Raw genomic sequence first — 17,236 nt, forward strand, 5'->3', positions numbered from 1 at the left:
CCCGTATTAAGGGACGATGACACAGTTGTATTTGCTGAAGCTGCTAATGCTGTCTGAAAACAGTAAGCTTACTGCTTGGAGCAAGTCTGCATCATCCAAACAGAGAATGAGCCACATCCTTTAGGTTTCCCACTTCTGCTACTATAAAAATTTCACTTGCCAAAAAGAGTTTGATTTTGTCAATCCTTTAAAAAATAAGCAATGTTCTACTTAATTAAGTATCAAATGTGTCTGCTGCAAATGCCATGCTAAAATCTCAATTCTTAATTATTAGGCAGTTCTCTTCATACATGACTAAGCTTTAGTATAATGATTTAATAAGCAAATTGTACTCTCTCTCTCTCTCTCTCTTTTTTATTTTTTGTACTCTCTTTTAAAGGGAACTTCCCTATCATTATTTATCCAAACCATCAAAATTAGAAGTACTTAAAAATGAAGAATTTTTTTTTTGGGCAATCTTTGAAAACTGTGTTTAACAGTTGATAAATAGATAAAAGCATATTCATTTTTAATTCCCAAGAGCTTCATTTTTAAAAAAAGATTTATTTATTTATTTGAGAGAGAGAGCTGGCGGGGGTCGAGGGGGTGCAGAAAGAGAGAGACAGTCTTTTAAGCAGGTTCTGTGCCAAATAAGGAGCCCAACACAGGGCTCCTTTTCATGGCCCTGAGATCACAACCTGAGCCAAAATCAAGAGTCAGATGGACATCACAGATATATTCAGAATATTTCATCCCAAAGCAACAGAATACACATTCTTCTCTAGTGCACATGGTACATTCTCCAGAATAGATCACATCCTCGGTCCTAAATCAGGACTCAACCGGTATCAAAAGATTGGGATCATTCCCTGCATATTTTCAGACCACAATGCTCTAAAGCTAGAACTCAACCACAAAAGGAAGTTTGGAAAGAACCCAAATACATGGAGACTAAAGAGTATCCTTCTAAAGAATGAATGGGTCAACCGGGAAATTAAAGAAGAATTGAAAAAAATCATGGAAACAAATGATAATGAAAATACAACGGTTCAAAATCTGTGGGACACAACAAAGGCAGTCCTGAGAGGAAAATATATAGCGGTACAAGCCTTTCTCAAGAAACAAGAAAGGTCTCAGGTACACAACCTAACCCTACACCTAAAGGAGCTGGAGAAGGAACAAGAAAGAAACCCTAAGCCCAGCAGGAGAAGTGAAATCATAAAGATCAGAGCAGAAATCAATGAAATAGAAACCAAAAAAACAATAGAACAAATCAACGAAACTAGGAGCTGGTTCTTTGAAAGAATTAATAAAATTGATAAACCCCTGGCCCGACTTATCAAAAAGAAAAGAGAAAGGACCCAAATAAATAAAATCATGAATGAAAGAGGAGAGATCACAACTAACACCAAGGAAATACAAACTATTATAAGAACATACTATGAGCAACTCTACGGCAATAAATTTGACAATCTGGAAGAAATGGATGCATTCCTAGAAACATATAAACTACCACAACTGAACCATGAAGAAATAGAAAGCCTGAACAGACCCATAACCAGTAAGGAGATTGAAACAGTCATTAAAAATCTCCAAACAAACAAAAGCCCAGGGCCAGACGGCTTCCCGGGGGAATTCTACCAAACATTTAAAGAAGAACTAATTCCTATTCTCCTGAAACTGTTCCAAAAAATAGAAATGGAAGGAAAACTTCCAAACTCATTTTATGAGGCCAGCATCACCTTGATCCCAAAACCAGACAAGGATCCCACCAAAAAAGAGAGCTATAGACCGATATCCTTGATGAACACAGATGCGAAAATACTCCACAAAATACTAGCCAATCGGATTCAACAGTACATTAAAAAGATTATTCACCACGACCAAGTGGGATTTATTCCAGGGCTGCAAGGTTGGTTCAACATCCGCAAATCAGTCAATGTGATACAACACATCAATAAAAGTAAGAACAAGAACCATATGATACTCTCAATAGATGCTGAAAAAGCATTTGACAAAGTACAACATCCCTTCCTGATCAAAACTCTTCAAAGTGTAGGGATAGAGGGCACATACCTCAATATCATCAAAGCCATCTATGAAAAACCCACCGCAAATATCATTCTCAATGGAGAAAAACTGAAAGCTTTTCCGCTAAGGTCAGGAACACGGCAGGGATGTCCATTATCACCACTGCTATTCAACATCGTACTAGAGGTCCTAGCCTCAGCAATCAGACAACAAAAGGAAATTAAAGGCATCCAAATCGGCAAAGAAGAAGTCAAATTATCACTCTTCGCAGATGATATGATACTATATGTGGAAAACCCAAAAGACTCCACTCCAAAACTGCTAGAACTTATACAGGAATTCAGTAAAGTGTCAGGATATAAAATCAATGCACAGAAATCAGTTGCATTTCTCTACACCAACAGCAAGACAGAAGAAAGAGATATTAAGGAGTCAATCCCATTTACAATTGCATCCAAAACCATAAGATACCTAGGAATAAACCTAACCAAAGAGACACAGAATCTATACTCAGAAAACTATAAAGTACTCATGAAAGAAATTGAGGAAGACACAAAGAAATGGAAAAATGTTCCATGCTCCTGGATTGGAAGAATAAATATTGTGAAAATGTCTATGCTACCTAAAGCAATCTACACATTTAATGCAATTCCTATCAAAGTACCATCCATCTTTTTCAAAGAAATGGAACAAATAATTCTAAAATTTATATGGAACCAGAAAAGACCTCGAATAGCCAAAGGGATATTGAAAAAGAAAGCCAACGTTGGTGGCATCACAATTCCGGACTTCAAGCTCTATTACAAAGCTGTCATCATCAAGACAGCATGGTACTGGCACAAAAACAGACACATAGATCAATGGAACAGAATAGAGAGCCCAGAAATAGACCCTCAACTCTATGGTCAACTAATCTTCGACAAAGCAGGAAAGAATGTCCAATGGAAAAAAGACAGCCTTTTCAATAAATGGTGCTGGGAAAATTGGACAGCCACATGCAGAAAAATGAAATTGGACCATTTCCTTACACCACACACAAAAATAGACTCAAAATGGATGAAGGACCTCAATGTACGAAAGGAATCCATCAAAATCCTTGAGGAGAACACGGGCAGCAACCTCTTCGACCTCTGCCGCAGCAACATCTTCCTAGGAACAACGCAAAAGGCAAGGGAAGCAAGGGAAAAAATGAACTACTGGGATTTCATCAAGATCAAAAGCTTTTGCACAGCAAAGGAAACAGTTAACAAAATCAAAAGACAACTGACAGAATGGGAGAAGATATTTGCAAACGACATATCAGATAAAGGACTAGTGTCCAGAATCTATAAAGAACTTAGCAAACTCAACACCCAAAGAACAAATAATCCAATCAAGAAATGGGCAGAAGACATGAACAGACATTTCTGCAAAGAAGACATCCAGATGGCCAACAGACACATGAAAAAGTGCTCCATATCACTTGGCATCAGGGAAATACAAATCAAAACCACAATGAGATATCACCTCACACCAGTCAGAATGGCTAAAATCAACAAGTCAGGAAATGACAGATGCTGGCGAGGATGCGGAGAAAGGGGAACCCTCCTACACTGTTGGTGGGAATGCAAGCTGGTGCAGCCACTCTGGAAAACAGCATGGAGGTTCCTCAAAATGTTGAAAATAGAACTGCCCTATGACCCAGCAATTGCACTATTGGGTATTTACCCTAAAGATTCAAATGTAGTGATCCAAAGGGACACATGCACCCGAATGTTTATAGCAGCAATGTCCACAATAGCCAAACTATGGAAAGAACCTAGATGTCCATCAACAGATGAATGGATCAAGAAGATGTGGTATATATACACAATGGAATACTATGCAGCCATCAAAAGAAATGAAATCTTGCCATTTGCAACAACATGGATGGAACTAGAGCGTATCATGCTTAGCGAAATAAGTCAAGCAGAGAAAGACAACTATCATATGATCTCCCTGATATGAGGAAGTGGTGATGCAACATGGAGGCTTAAGTGGGTAGAAGAATAAATGAAACAAGATGGGATTGGGAGGGAGACAAACCATAAGTGACTCTTAATCTCACAAAACAAACTGAGGGTTGCTGGGGGGAGGGGGTTGGGGAGAAGGGGGTGGGATTATGGACATTGGGGAGGGTATGTGATTTGGTGAGTGCTGTGAAGTGTGTAAACCTGGTGATTCACAGACCTGGGGATAAAAATATATGTATATAAAAAATATATGTTTATAAAAAATAAAAAATAAAAAAAATAAAAAAAAAAAAAAAAAAAAATAAATGGTCATAAGGCAGATTCAGACCAAAAAAAAAAAAAAAAAAAAAAAAAAAAAAAATCAAGAGTCAGACCCTTAACTGACCACGCTATCCAGGGGCCCCTCAAGAACCATTTTTATTTCATGCTCCCTAGACCAACATGCTTCAAATCAAAATAACTATATTTTAATGTTTTCTTCTAAAGAGTTTCACATACACAACATGCCATTGTCATATTCCAAAACTGCATGGTTAAACCTAGGAATGAAACCTAAGTCAACTATTGGCATTTTTGTTGTGATTTTTCACTGCATCTTATCTGTGTTCAACAATGTTCTTATAATGCTTTCTTTCACCACAACATAGTGGAATCAGGATATTTAAGATCGTTAAAGTAGTCTGATAACAAAGAAACAAGATCTTCTAAAATGATAAATGGAAATATTTTCTTGGGAGGGCTCTAAATCCTAAATTCTAGTTAGTTAACATACAGTGCAATATGGAAATATTTTCTTTACCATGTGACAACAGATTGCATTTTATAAACACAACAAAAAATAGGCTAAAATCATAATCAATTTAACTGAATTAAAAATTAAGACACGGGACATCTGGGTGGCTTAGATGGTTAAGTGTCTGCCTTTGGCTCAGGTCATGATCCCAGGGTCTTGGGATCAAGCCCCACATCAGGCTCCCTGTTCAGTGGAGAGTCTGCTTTCCCCTCTGCCTTTCTCCCCTGCTCATGCTCTCTCTCCTTCTCTCGCAATGAATAAATAAAATCTTTAAAAAATAATAAAAATTTTAAAAAATATTTTTAAAAAACCAAAATACAAAATTAAGACACCAAGTACAATGTATTATTGTTCTAAAACAGCCTTTACATTGAGTATAGCCTGAGTTAATGAACACTTTATTTATATACCTATGAAAATAAATTAAATATATATACCTGTGAAATAAACTAAATGAAGTTTGATGATAGCTAAAGTGCTTACAGAAAATGTTTTAGATAAATGTAGACTAATAGCTCAGTATAATTTCCTTTCTCCCACTCATGATATTTGATGGGTATGATACGTATTATCATGGAGACTAATCAAACTGAATCTTAAAGATTGGACTTCTTCAAGAAGCTGGGGGGTGGCGGGAAAGGTAGGGGAATTGGGAGGGGAGAGGAGATGTTGGTCAAAGAGAAGAAAATTCCAGTTAGAAGATAAATAAGTCCTGGGGATCTAATGTGCATCATAGTGATTATTGTTAGTACTATAGTATATACATACCTGAAAGTTGTACCATGGTGATAATTATTTTGCTTTATGTAAATGTATGAAATCAACATGTTGTATACATCAAACTTACACAACGTTACATGTCAGTTATATCTCAATATATCTGGGGAAAACAGTTACCACACCTTAAATATATACTATTTTTTGGTGAAAAATAAAGAAATCAGGCTTCTTTAAGAGCCTGATCACACAATCCCTTTAGAGAAATTGTTACCTCTAACTACGCAAGTCCAGACAAAGAATTTGGTATTTCGGCTGTATGTATACAATCACACACCTGGATGAAAATTATATGTAGGGAAACATGATTTATCTATGCAGTATTTCCTCTCTTGCTATAATCAAAATAGGAACTCAGTCTTGAAGACCTATCTTCTCAGCAAGATCCTCCTAAACTACATCATCTTCCTTTCTACATCCATTCTTTAATGTATAAAATATCAAACCCCTTCTATGCGTCAGACACTGTGTAGGTGCTAGGAACTTCATGACAACACAAAATATGTCATCACAGAAGCAGATAATTAAACAAGTTTTAAACACGTTTTCTTATAACAGAAGAATTAGGAGGCAATGTAACAACAGTAACAGGGCCCCTGACCCTGGTCTAGGGATCAGGAGTATCTCCTTAAGCAAGTACTGTTGAAACTGAGAAGCAGGTCATATTCAGGGAATGGTAAATACAAGTGGTTGGACAATGAACTGGGACAGAAGGGAGAGATTAGGCTAGAAGAATGAGCCAAAGACCAAGCATGGGAAGCCTTAGAATCCACTTAAAATCTAGAAGCCACTGAGCTTTATCCTTAGGGGAATGAGAAGCCATCAAACATAACATTTCTGTGGCATAGAAATGAGTGTGTAAAACAAAACTAGAGGAAGAAAAGCAAGTTATATGATTTGGGGCAGGGGATAATTATGGCCTGAACAAAAGTGTTAGCAGTAGAAATGGAAAGAAATCTATAGGCTCTAGAAATGCTTTTTAGTTAAAAGGGATAAGATTTGGAGATTGAATGTGAAAAATGAGGGAGAAAGAAATGTATGATTTGTTCCTAACCTCCTCTATTATTACAGATTTCATTTTGACAATCAATATACTTTCATCACATGCTCTGTTGTGTTGTTATTTATCTTTTGCATATGTATATGTCTGGTTTTTATAAAATAGCCAGAAAATTGTGAAGACTTATTTTCTCTTCGTTCCTTGTCTTCTCATAATGTGCATAACAAAGTTACTATAAATGACTAAATAAATTAGAAATAAACAGAACAGAACATTGAGTTTTCTTTCACATATTTTGTCAAAACAGATATAAACTTTGTTTTCATGCCCATTATTAATTAGTATATATAATCTAATTTTCTTCAGTGTTTTCTTGCCAACACACTTAATCTCTGCAATAAAAATATGAAATCTGGAATACAAAGCTATTAATTTCTCTACCCTCCAGTTGACAAAATTATTTAACTAGAAAAGTTATGTATTTATAATTCATTACTGGACCACTTAATAATAATTTAGCATGGATTAACCACCTAAAACTAATAGATACTCATTTTTTGGATAACCATTGCTCTGTAAAAGAAATTACTCATACAATGTGCTACTCATAGCAGTGTAAGGAAGGTATTCTTGTAATAATAAGACACAATCCTTCTACATTTTTCCTAACGATCTCTCTTTGATAAAACAGATGAAGACCAAAGCATAACAAAGGAACCCCCTTGGTCTGAATGAAGAAAGAACCAAAAGAGTGAAAAGCATAGATCAAAAGTAACTTTATGTAGTTAATGATTTTTTGAATGTCAGACTATACCAAATAATAAACAGTCAGCATCTTAAAAACAGCAAGAGCTTTACAATAATTAACACATATTTTACTTCTATTTTTCACCTTTTAGGGACCATGTGATCCAAAGCACTCATTTTCCAGATAAGGTAACTGAAATTTAGAGAAGTAAAGTGGCTTGTTCAAATAGTAAAACCAAGGCCAGAATTCAGTATTCCTGTCTCCTAGTTTTACATCTTCCACACAAAAAATCAGCCTTTTAATTACATCTTTGTGATAAATAACATACTTTATCTTCATTAATTAAAATAACTTCCATTTTAATATTGTTTCCTATATTTTTCATATATGGTTGTGAAGCATAGTAAATACTTTAGAAACATACCCATAAGAATCAAGTTTTTAATATTAAAGTTTATTTTATCATAGAGCATCTATTTTTTATTTTTACTTAGAAAACTTACTTCAAAGAATACCTCTGAAAACCTAAGTAATTAATTTGTTTTATATACCACTGCTTTAAGAAGTGTAAATTAGTTCAACTTTTCAAAGTAATTTGGCAAAGTATATTAAGACTCTTAAAAAATATTTAATCTTTTCTAGTATATCCAGTATAGAGAATCTGTCCAAAGTAAATAATGCAGACTAAGGTTTATGCACAAAGATGTTTGGTGCTACATTATAAGAAGAGAAAAAACAGGAATATAAGAAAAAGGTTAATTAAATTATCACATAACAAAAATGAAATGCCACGTAACCACTGAATATTATGAATGAAAGAAGTTAATGACAAATGAAAATATAGATGGTAGACTATTAGGTGAAAAACAAGATCCCAAATATACTTATGTGGTACAATCCCAACTATGTCAAATATACACTGAAAAAAACAGATGAAATAATGAATTTTAAAAGACAGCCCCCAATATGACTCATTTTATAAGTACATACGCCAGAGTTCATGTTTTTCTAATAAAAATAGGAAAAAGTTTCTGAGAAGTATTTTAAAGTTGAAAAACTACTCTGGTTTCTCCTGTGCTCCCTCTTTCCCCTAAAATTACGCCTCAAATTTCAGTCTTCCTAATGTTTTACTCATATTTCTGCTCTAATTTAATGAAAATATTCAAACCTACTTCTATTGGATTATCTATATTTTAAAAACAATTCTTTTTTTTTTTTTTTTACTGCCAAATCCCTTTTTATTTTATTTTTTTTTTAATTTTTTTATTTTTTTTTAAATTTTTTATAAACATATATTTTTATCCCCAGGGGTACAGGTCTGTGAATCACCAGGTTTACACACTTCACAGCACTCACCAAATCACATACCCTCCCCAATGTCCATAATCCCAACCCCTTCTCCCAAACCCCCTCCCCCCGGCAACCCTCAGTTTGTTTTGTGAGATTAAGAGTCACTTATGGATTGTCTCCCTCCCAATCCCATCTTGTTTCATTTATTCTTCTTCTACCCACTTAAGCCTCCATGTTGTATCACCACTTCCTCATATCAGGGAGATCATATGATAGTTGTCTTTCTCTGCTTGACTTATTTCGCTAAGCATGATACGCTCTAGTTCCATCCATGTTGTTGCAAATGGCAAGATTTCATTTCTTTTGATGGCTGCATAGTATTCCATTGTGTATATATACCACATCTTCTTGATCCATTCATCTGTTGATGGACATCTAGGTTCTTTCCATAGTTTGGCTATTGTGGACATTGCTGCTATAAACATTCGGGTGCACGTGCCCCTTTGGATCACTACATTTGTATCTTTAGGGTAAATACCCAATAGTGCAATTGCTGGGTCATAGGGCAGTTCTATTTTCAACATTTTGAGGAACCTCCATGCTGTTTTCCAGAGTGGCTGCACCAGCTTGCATTCCCACCAACAGTGTAGGAGGGTTCCCCTTTCTCCACATCCTCGCCAGCATCTGTCATTTCCTGACTTGTTGATTTTAGCCATTCTGACTGGTGTGAGGTGATATCTCATTGTGGTTTTGATTTGTATTTCCCTGATGCCGAGTGATATGGAGCACTTTTTCATGTGTCTGTTCGCCATCTGGATGTCTTCTTTGCAGAAATGTCTGTTCATGTCCTCTGCCCATTTCTTGATTGGATTATTTGTTCTTTGGGTGTTGAGTTTGCTAAGTTCTTTATAGATTCTGGACACTAGTCCTTTATCTGATATGTCGTTGGCAAATATCTTCTCCCATTCTGTCAGTTGTCTTTTGATTTTGTTAACTGTTTCCTTTGCTGTACAAAAGCTTTTGATCTTGATGAAATCCCAGTAGTTCATTTTTTCCCTTGCTTCCCTTGCCTTTTGCGTTGTTCCTAGGAAGATGTTGCTGCGGCAGAGGTCGAAGAGGTTGCTGCCCGTGTTCTCCTCAAGGATTTTGATGGATTCCTTTCGTACATTGAGGTCCTTCATCCATTTTGAGTCTATTTTTGTGTGTGGTGTAAGGAAATGGTCCAATTTCATTTTTCTGCATGTGGCTGTCCAATTTTCCCAGCACCATTTATTGAAAAGGCTGTCTTTTTTCCATTGGACATTCTTTCCTGCTTTGTCGAAGATTAGTTGACCATAGATTTGAGGGTCTATTTCTGGGCTCTCTATTCTGTTCCATTGATCTATGTGTCTGTTTTTGTGCCAGTACCATGCTGTCTTGATGATGACAGCTTTGTAATAGAGCTTGAAGTCCGGAATTGTGATGCCACCAACGTTGGCTTTCTTTTTCAATATCCCTTTGGCTATTCGAGGTCTTTTCTGGTTCCATATAAATTTTAGCATTATTTGTTCCATTTCTTTGAAAAAGATGGATGGTACTTTGATAGGAATTGCATTAAATGTGTAGATTGCTTTAGGTAGCATAGACATTTTCACAATATTTATTCTTCCAATCCAGGAGCATGGAACATTTTTCCATTTCTTTGTGTCTTCCTCAATTTCTTTCATGAGTACTTTATAGTTTTCTGAGTATAAATTCTGTGTCTCTTTGGTTAGGTTTATTCCTAGGTATCTTATGGTTTTGGATGCAATTGTAAATGGGATTGACTCCTTAATATCTCTTTCTTCTGTCTTGCTGTTGGTGTAGAGAAATGCAACTGATTTCTGTGCATTGATTTTATATCCTGACACTTTACTGAATTCCTGTATAAGTTCTAGCAGTTTTGGAGTGGAGTCTTTTGGGTTTTCCACATATAGTATCATATCATCTGCGAAGAGTGATAATTTGACTTCTTCTTTGCCGATTTGGATGCCTTTAATTTCCTTTTGTTGTCTGATTGCTGAGGCTAGGACCTCTAGTACGATGTTGAATAGCAGTGGTGATAATGGACATCCCTGCCGTGTTCCTGACCTTAGCGGAAAAGCTTTCAGTTTTTCTCCATTGAGAATGATATTTGCGGTGGGTTTTTCATAGATGGCTTTGATGATATTGAGGTATGTGCCCTCTATCCCTACACTTTGAAGAGTTTTGATCAGGAAGGGATGTTGTACTTTGTCAAATGCTTTTTCAGCATCTATTGAGAGTATCATATGGTTCTTGTTCTTTCTTTTATTGATGTGTTGTATCACATTGACTGATTTGCGGATGTTGAACCAACCTTGCAGCCCTGGAATAAATCCCACTTGGTCGTGGTGAATAATCTTTTTAATGTACTGTTGAATCCTATTGGCTAGTATTTTGTTGAGTATTTTCGCATCTGTGTTCATCAAGGATATCGGTCTATAGCTCTCTTTTTTGGTGGGATCCTTGTCTGGTTTTGGGATCAAGGTGATGCTGGCTTCATAAAATGAGTTTGGAAGTTTTCCTTCCATTTCTATTTTTTGGAACAGTTTCAGGAGAATAGGAATTAGTTCTTCTTTAAATGTTTGGTAGAATTCCCCCGGGAAGCCGTCTGGCCCTGGGCTTTTGTTTGTTTGGAGATTTTTAATGACTGTTTCAATCTCCTTACTGGTTATGGGTCTGTTCAGGCTTTCTATTTCTTCCTGGTTCAGTTGTGGTAGTTTATATGTTTCTAGGAATGCATCCATTTCTTCCAGATTGTCAAATTTATTGCCATAGAGTTGCTCATAGTATGTTCTTATAATAGTTTGTATTTCTTTGGTGTTAGTTGTGATCTCTCCTCTTTCATTCATGATTTTATTTATTTGGGTCCTTTCTCTTTTCTTTTTGATAAGTCAGGCCAGGGGTTTATCAATTTTATTAATTCTTTCAAAGAACCAGCTCCTAGTTTCGTTGATTTGTTCTATTGTTTTTTTGGTTTCTATTTCATTGATTTCTGCTCTGATCTTTATGATTTCTCTTCTCCTGCTGGGCTTAGGGTTTCTTTCTTGTTCTTTCTCCAGCTCCTTTAGGTGTAGGGTTAGGTTGTGTACCTGAGACCTTTCTTGTTTCTTGAGAAAGGCTTGTACCGCTATATATTTTCCTCTCAGGACTGCCTTTGTTGTGTCCCACAGATTTTGAACCGTTGTATTTTCATTATCATTTGTTTCCATGATTTTTTTCAATTCTTCTTTAATTTCCCGGTTGACCCATTCATTCTTTAGAAGGATACTGTTTAGTCTCCATGTATTTGGGTTCTTTCCAAACTTCCTTTTGTGGTTGAGTTCTAGCTTTAGAGCATTGTGGTCTGAAAATATGCAGGGAATGATCCCAATCTTTTGATACCGGTTGAGTCCTGATTTAGGACCGAGGATGTGATCTATTCTGGAGAATGTTCCATGTGCACTAGAGAAGAATGTGTATTCTGTTGCTTTGGGATGAAATGCTCTGAATATATCTGTGATGTCCATCTGGTCCAGTGTGTCGTTTAAGGCCTTTATTTCCTTGCTGATCTTTTGCTTGGATGACCTGTCCATTTCAGTGAGGGGAGTGTTAAAGTCCCCTACTATTATTGTATTATTGTTGATGTGTTTCTTTGATTTTGTTATTAATTGGTTTATATAGTTGGCTGCTCCCACATTAGGGGCATAGATATTTAAAATTGTTAAATCTTCTTGTTGGACAGACCCTTTGAGTATGATATAGTGTCCTTCCTCATCTCTTATTATAGTCTTTGGCTTAAAATCTAATTGATCTGATATAAGGATTGCCACTCCTGCTTTCTTCTGATGTCCATTAGCATGGTAAATTCTTTTCCACCCCCTCACTTTAAATCTGGAGGTGTCTTCGGGCTTAAAATGTGTTTCTTGGAGGCAACATATAGATGGGTTTTGTTTTTTTATCCATTCTGATACCCTGTGTCTTTTGACAGGGGCATTTAGCCCATTCACATTCAGGGTAAGTATTGAGAGATATGAATTTAGTGCCATTGTATTGCCTGTAAGGTGACTGTTACTGTATATGGTCTCTGTTTCTTTCTGATCTACCACTTGTAGGCTCTCTCTTTGCTTAGAGGACCCCTTTCAATATTTCCTGTAGAGCTGGTTTGGTATTTGCAAATTCTTTCAGTTGTTGTTTGTCCTGGAAGCTTTTAATCTCTCCTTCTATTTTCAATGATAGCCTAGCTGGATATAGTATTCTTGGCTGCATGTTTTTCTCGTTTAGTGCTCTGAAAATATCATGCCAGCTCTTTCTGGCCTGCCAGGTCTCTGTGGATAAGTCAGCTGCCAATCTAATATTTTTACCATTGTATGTTACAGACTTCTTTTCCCGGGCTGCTTTCAGGATTTTCTCTTTGTCATTGAGACTTGTAAATTTTACTATTAGGTGACGGGGTGTGGGCCTATTCTTATTGATTTTGAGGGGCATTCTCTGAACCTCCTAAATTTTGATGCTCGTTCCCTTTGCCATATTGGGGAAATTCTCCCCAATAATTCTCTCCAGTATACCTTCTGCTCCCCTCTCACTTTCTTCTTCTTCTGGAATCCCAATTATTCTAATGTTGTTTCATCTTATGGTGTCACTTATCTCTCGAATTCTCCCCTCATGGTCCAATAGCTGTTTGTCCCTCTTTTGCTCAGCTTCTTTATTCTCTGTCATTTGGTCTTCTATATCACTAATTCTTTCTTCTGCCTCATTTATCCTAGCAGTTAGAGCCTCCATTTTTGATTGCACCTCATTAATAGCTTTTTTGATTTCACCTTGGTTAGATTTTAGTTCTTTTATTTCTCCAGAAAGGGCTTTTATATCTCTCGAGAGGGTTTCTCTAATATCTTCCATGCCTTTTTCGAGCCCGGCTAGAACCTTGAGAATTGTCATTCTGAACTCTAGATCTGACATATTACCGATGTCTGTATTGATTAGGTCCCTAGCCTTCGGTACTGCCTCTTGTTCTTTTTTTTGTGTTGAATTTTTACGTCTTGTCATTTTGTCCAGATAAGAGTAAATGAAGGGGCAAGTAAAATACTAAAAGGGTGGCAACAACCCCAGGAAAATATGCTTTAACCAAATTAGAAGAGATCCAAAATCGTGAGTGGGGAGAAAGGGGATAAAAAGAGGTTCAAAAAGGAAGAAAGAAAAAAAAAAACAAAAAGAAAAGAAAAAAAAAAAAGAAAAGAAAAGAATTTTTAAAAAAAGAAAACACTTAAGAAAAATGTAAAAAAGAAAAAATATATATATTAGATAAACTAGTAAAAAATCGTTAAAAAAGAAAAAGGTAACAGTTAAAAAAAAAAAAATTTTACCCGAAGGCGAGAAAAAAAAAAAAATGAAAAAGAAAAAATTAAATTAACTGCAAGACTAAAAAAAATCACAGGAAAAAAGCCATGAGTTCCGTGCTTGGCTTTCTCCTCCTCTGGAATTCTGCTGCTCTCCTTGGTATTGAAACCGCACTCCTTGGTAGGTGAACTTGGTCTCGGCTGGATTTCTTGTTGATCTTCTGGGGGAGGGGCCTGGTGTAGTGATTCTCAAGTGTCTTTGCCCCAGGCGGAATTACACCGCCCTTACCCGGGGCCGGGGTGAGTAATCCGCTCGGGTTTGCTTTCAGGAGCTTTTGTTACCTGAGCGCTTTCCGTAGAGTTCCGGAGGACGGGAATACAAATGGCGGCCTCCTGGTCTCCAGCCCGGAGGAGCCGAGAGCCCAGGGCCCCACTCCTCAGTGCGCCCTCAGAGAACAGCGCCCAGTTACTCCCGTCTGCCTGACCTCCGGCCGCGCTCCGAGCTCACCGAGCCTGCGACCGGTTCAAGGTAACACGGAGCTGCGAGCTTACTGTCGGCTCTGTCTCTGTAGCCGGCTTTCCCGTTCCAATACCCGCCAGCTCTGCGACACTCAGACACCCCCGATCCTTCTATGACCCTGCGGGACCTGAGGCCACGCTGACCCCGCGTGGGCTTCGCCCCGGTTTAGCCTCTGGAGCGATGTCCCTCAGCGGAACAGACTTTTAAAAGTCCTGATTTTGTGCACGGTTGCTCCGCCGCTTGCCGGGAGCCGGCCCCTCCCCCCGGGGTCTATCTTCCCGTCGCTTTGGATTCACTTCTCCGCAGGTCCTACCTTTCAGAAAGTGGTTGTTTTTCTGTTTCCAGAATTGCTGTTCTTCTTCTCTTCGATCTGCCGATGGATTTTCAGGTGTTTGCAATCTTTAGATAAGCTATCTAGCTGATCTACGGCTAGCTGAAGCAGTCTCAGCTTGCTACTTCTCCGCCATCTTGACTCCTCCCCCCTAAAAACAATTCTTGAGGGGTGCCTGGATGGCTCAGTCAGTTAAGCATCCAACTCTTGATTCTGGCTCAAGTCATGATCTAAGGGTCATGAGCTCAAGCACCAAACTGAGTGTAGAGCCTACTTAAGAGCCTCTCCCTCACCCTTTGCCCCTACCCCACTCATTCTCTCTCTCTCAAAAAAAAAAAAAAAAAAAAAAAATTGATGCACCTTGTATATCATTTATTACTATATGTTACTATATGTGCATGTAACTGTTTGTTTTCATACTATTTCTTTTGGGTTAATGCTGGAACAGACTGCTTCACACCAGCTTCAATATTATATGGAAAAAATGAGAGTTTTTTTTTCTATAACAATGTTTAATAGCTAAATGGTATTCTACCAGAAAGAGGCACCACACTGTATTTAACAAATCCTTATTTTTAGACATTTCAGGGGTTTTTTTCCCATTTTTCAATATTATAAAATAATAATATAATAAATATCTTTCTGGAAATAGCCTTACAAATATCCTCTATTTCCTCAGGATAAATTACAGTACGTAAACTTACTGGATCAAAGAAAATAAAAAATTTTTGAAGTTTTGAATAAAAATTGCCAAATTACCTTCCATAAAGGTTATATCCATTTACATTCTCCAACAAAAATATCTTATTTCCAGGGCACCTGGGTGGCTCAGTGGGTTAAAGCCACTGCCTTCGGCTCAGGTCATGATCCCAGGGTTCTGGGACCAAGCCCCACATGGGGCTCTCTGCTCAGTGGGGAGCCTGCTTCCCTTCCTCTCTCTCTGCCTACCTCTCTGCCTACTTGTGATCTCTGTCAAATCAATCAATAAATAAAATCTTTTAAAAAAATCTTATTTCCTCATTACCTTGCCAGAACTGGGTATTATCACATACCACATAAGCTTTATGTAGAATAATAGTCTCAATATGTTAATACCAAAATAAAGAAAAACTGGGCATTCATTAAGACAAAAGCTGAAATTAAGGATAATTAAGCCAAATACAGTTTTGTTTATAGTTTTGTTTATACATTTTCTAACAACAATAACAAAAACCTAGAAAAAATAAGCTTCCCTCTTTCTATACATGTACACAAAGACATAATACTGGTCCCTAAGAAATATACCCAATGATTGTGAAGCAAAACAACTTTGGGATAAATGGTACGAAAATATGGCAAAGCTAACTAATTAAGAATCCGCGCAGCGTAGGAAAAAATAAAAATTAAAAAAATAAATAAAAACCAATGCAGCATAGGAAATGTAGTTGATAGTGCCAAAATAACTTTGTGTGGTGACAGAAGGTAACTACACTTAATCATGGTGAGCACTGTGTAACACACAGAATTGTCAAATCACTATGTTGTACACCTGAAACTAATATAACATTGTATGTCAACTATACTTCAAATATAAAAATGCAATTATAAATAGGAAATTGGTCTTTATTTTTTCTCTGTGACATCTATGGAATAAATGAATCTAGGCAGGAAGAATCATTCACCCAGTGCAATTCTACTGCACTCTTCCAAAATATGACACACAAACATACAAACAGAAAGATGGATTTTTGTGGTCTTAGGAAGACTTTCAAGTTGTTATTAAGTATACCTTCAATCAAAAAACCACTCAGGGAAAAAAAAGAAAGAAAGAAAGAATGAACTCAGAAGAACCAAAATACCATGTGTAAAGAAAAATTCTGTGTGCATGTAAACTTATTCTTTCCAAGTACCATTTATTCCAGGGCTAAGTAAATGTGGGAGAAACATAAATAAAAATTCACAATGGCTTGAACTTTAAAAGATTTCATTGATTAAAAAATGAATAAAATGATGATCTTTTGAGTGAAATTTTCTAATAGATTTACCCATTATTAAAATGTAATTTTGGTAATACTAAAATTGTACATAAAGGGACAGTTATGAATAATTGAAGACAGAACTATCCTTTTTAATTTCAGTGTAGATTGGTTCACAGGCCATAAACAAATATGATTTTTTAAAATATTTATTTATTTTACTCCTAAAACCTTAAGACACCTAAGAAAAAACCTAACCAAAGAGGCAAAGATCTGAATTCAGAAAACTATAGAACACTCATGAAAGAAATTGAGGAAGACACAAAGAATTGGAAAAACGTTCCATGCTCATGGTTTGGAAGAAAAAATATTGTGGAAATGTCTATGCTACCTAGAGCAATCTACACATTCAATGCAATCCTATCAAAATACAATCAATTTTATTCACAAAGCTGAAACAAATAACA

At 36.6% G+C, this 17,236-nt stretch overlaps 1 protein-coding gene across 8 annotated transcripts in view; it reads right to left on the minus strand.

Annotated features, from left to right (window-relative positions):
* The window catches only part of SLC4A10 (solute carrier family 4 member 10), a 309,943-nt gene that overhangs the window by 217,001 nt on the left and 75,706 nt on the right, over positions 1 to 17,236 (minus strand). The gene's annotated exons all lie outside the window — the stretch shown is intronic.

The sequence above is a fragment of the Mustela lutreola genome, chromosome 3, assembly GCF_030435805.1.
Source record: "Mustela lutreola isolate mMusLut2 chromosome 3, mMusLut2.pri, whole genome shotgun sequence".
Lineage (NCBI taxonomy): Eukaryota > Metazoa > Chordata > Mammalia > Carnivora > Mustelidae > Mustela > Mustela lutreola.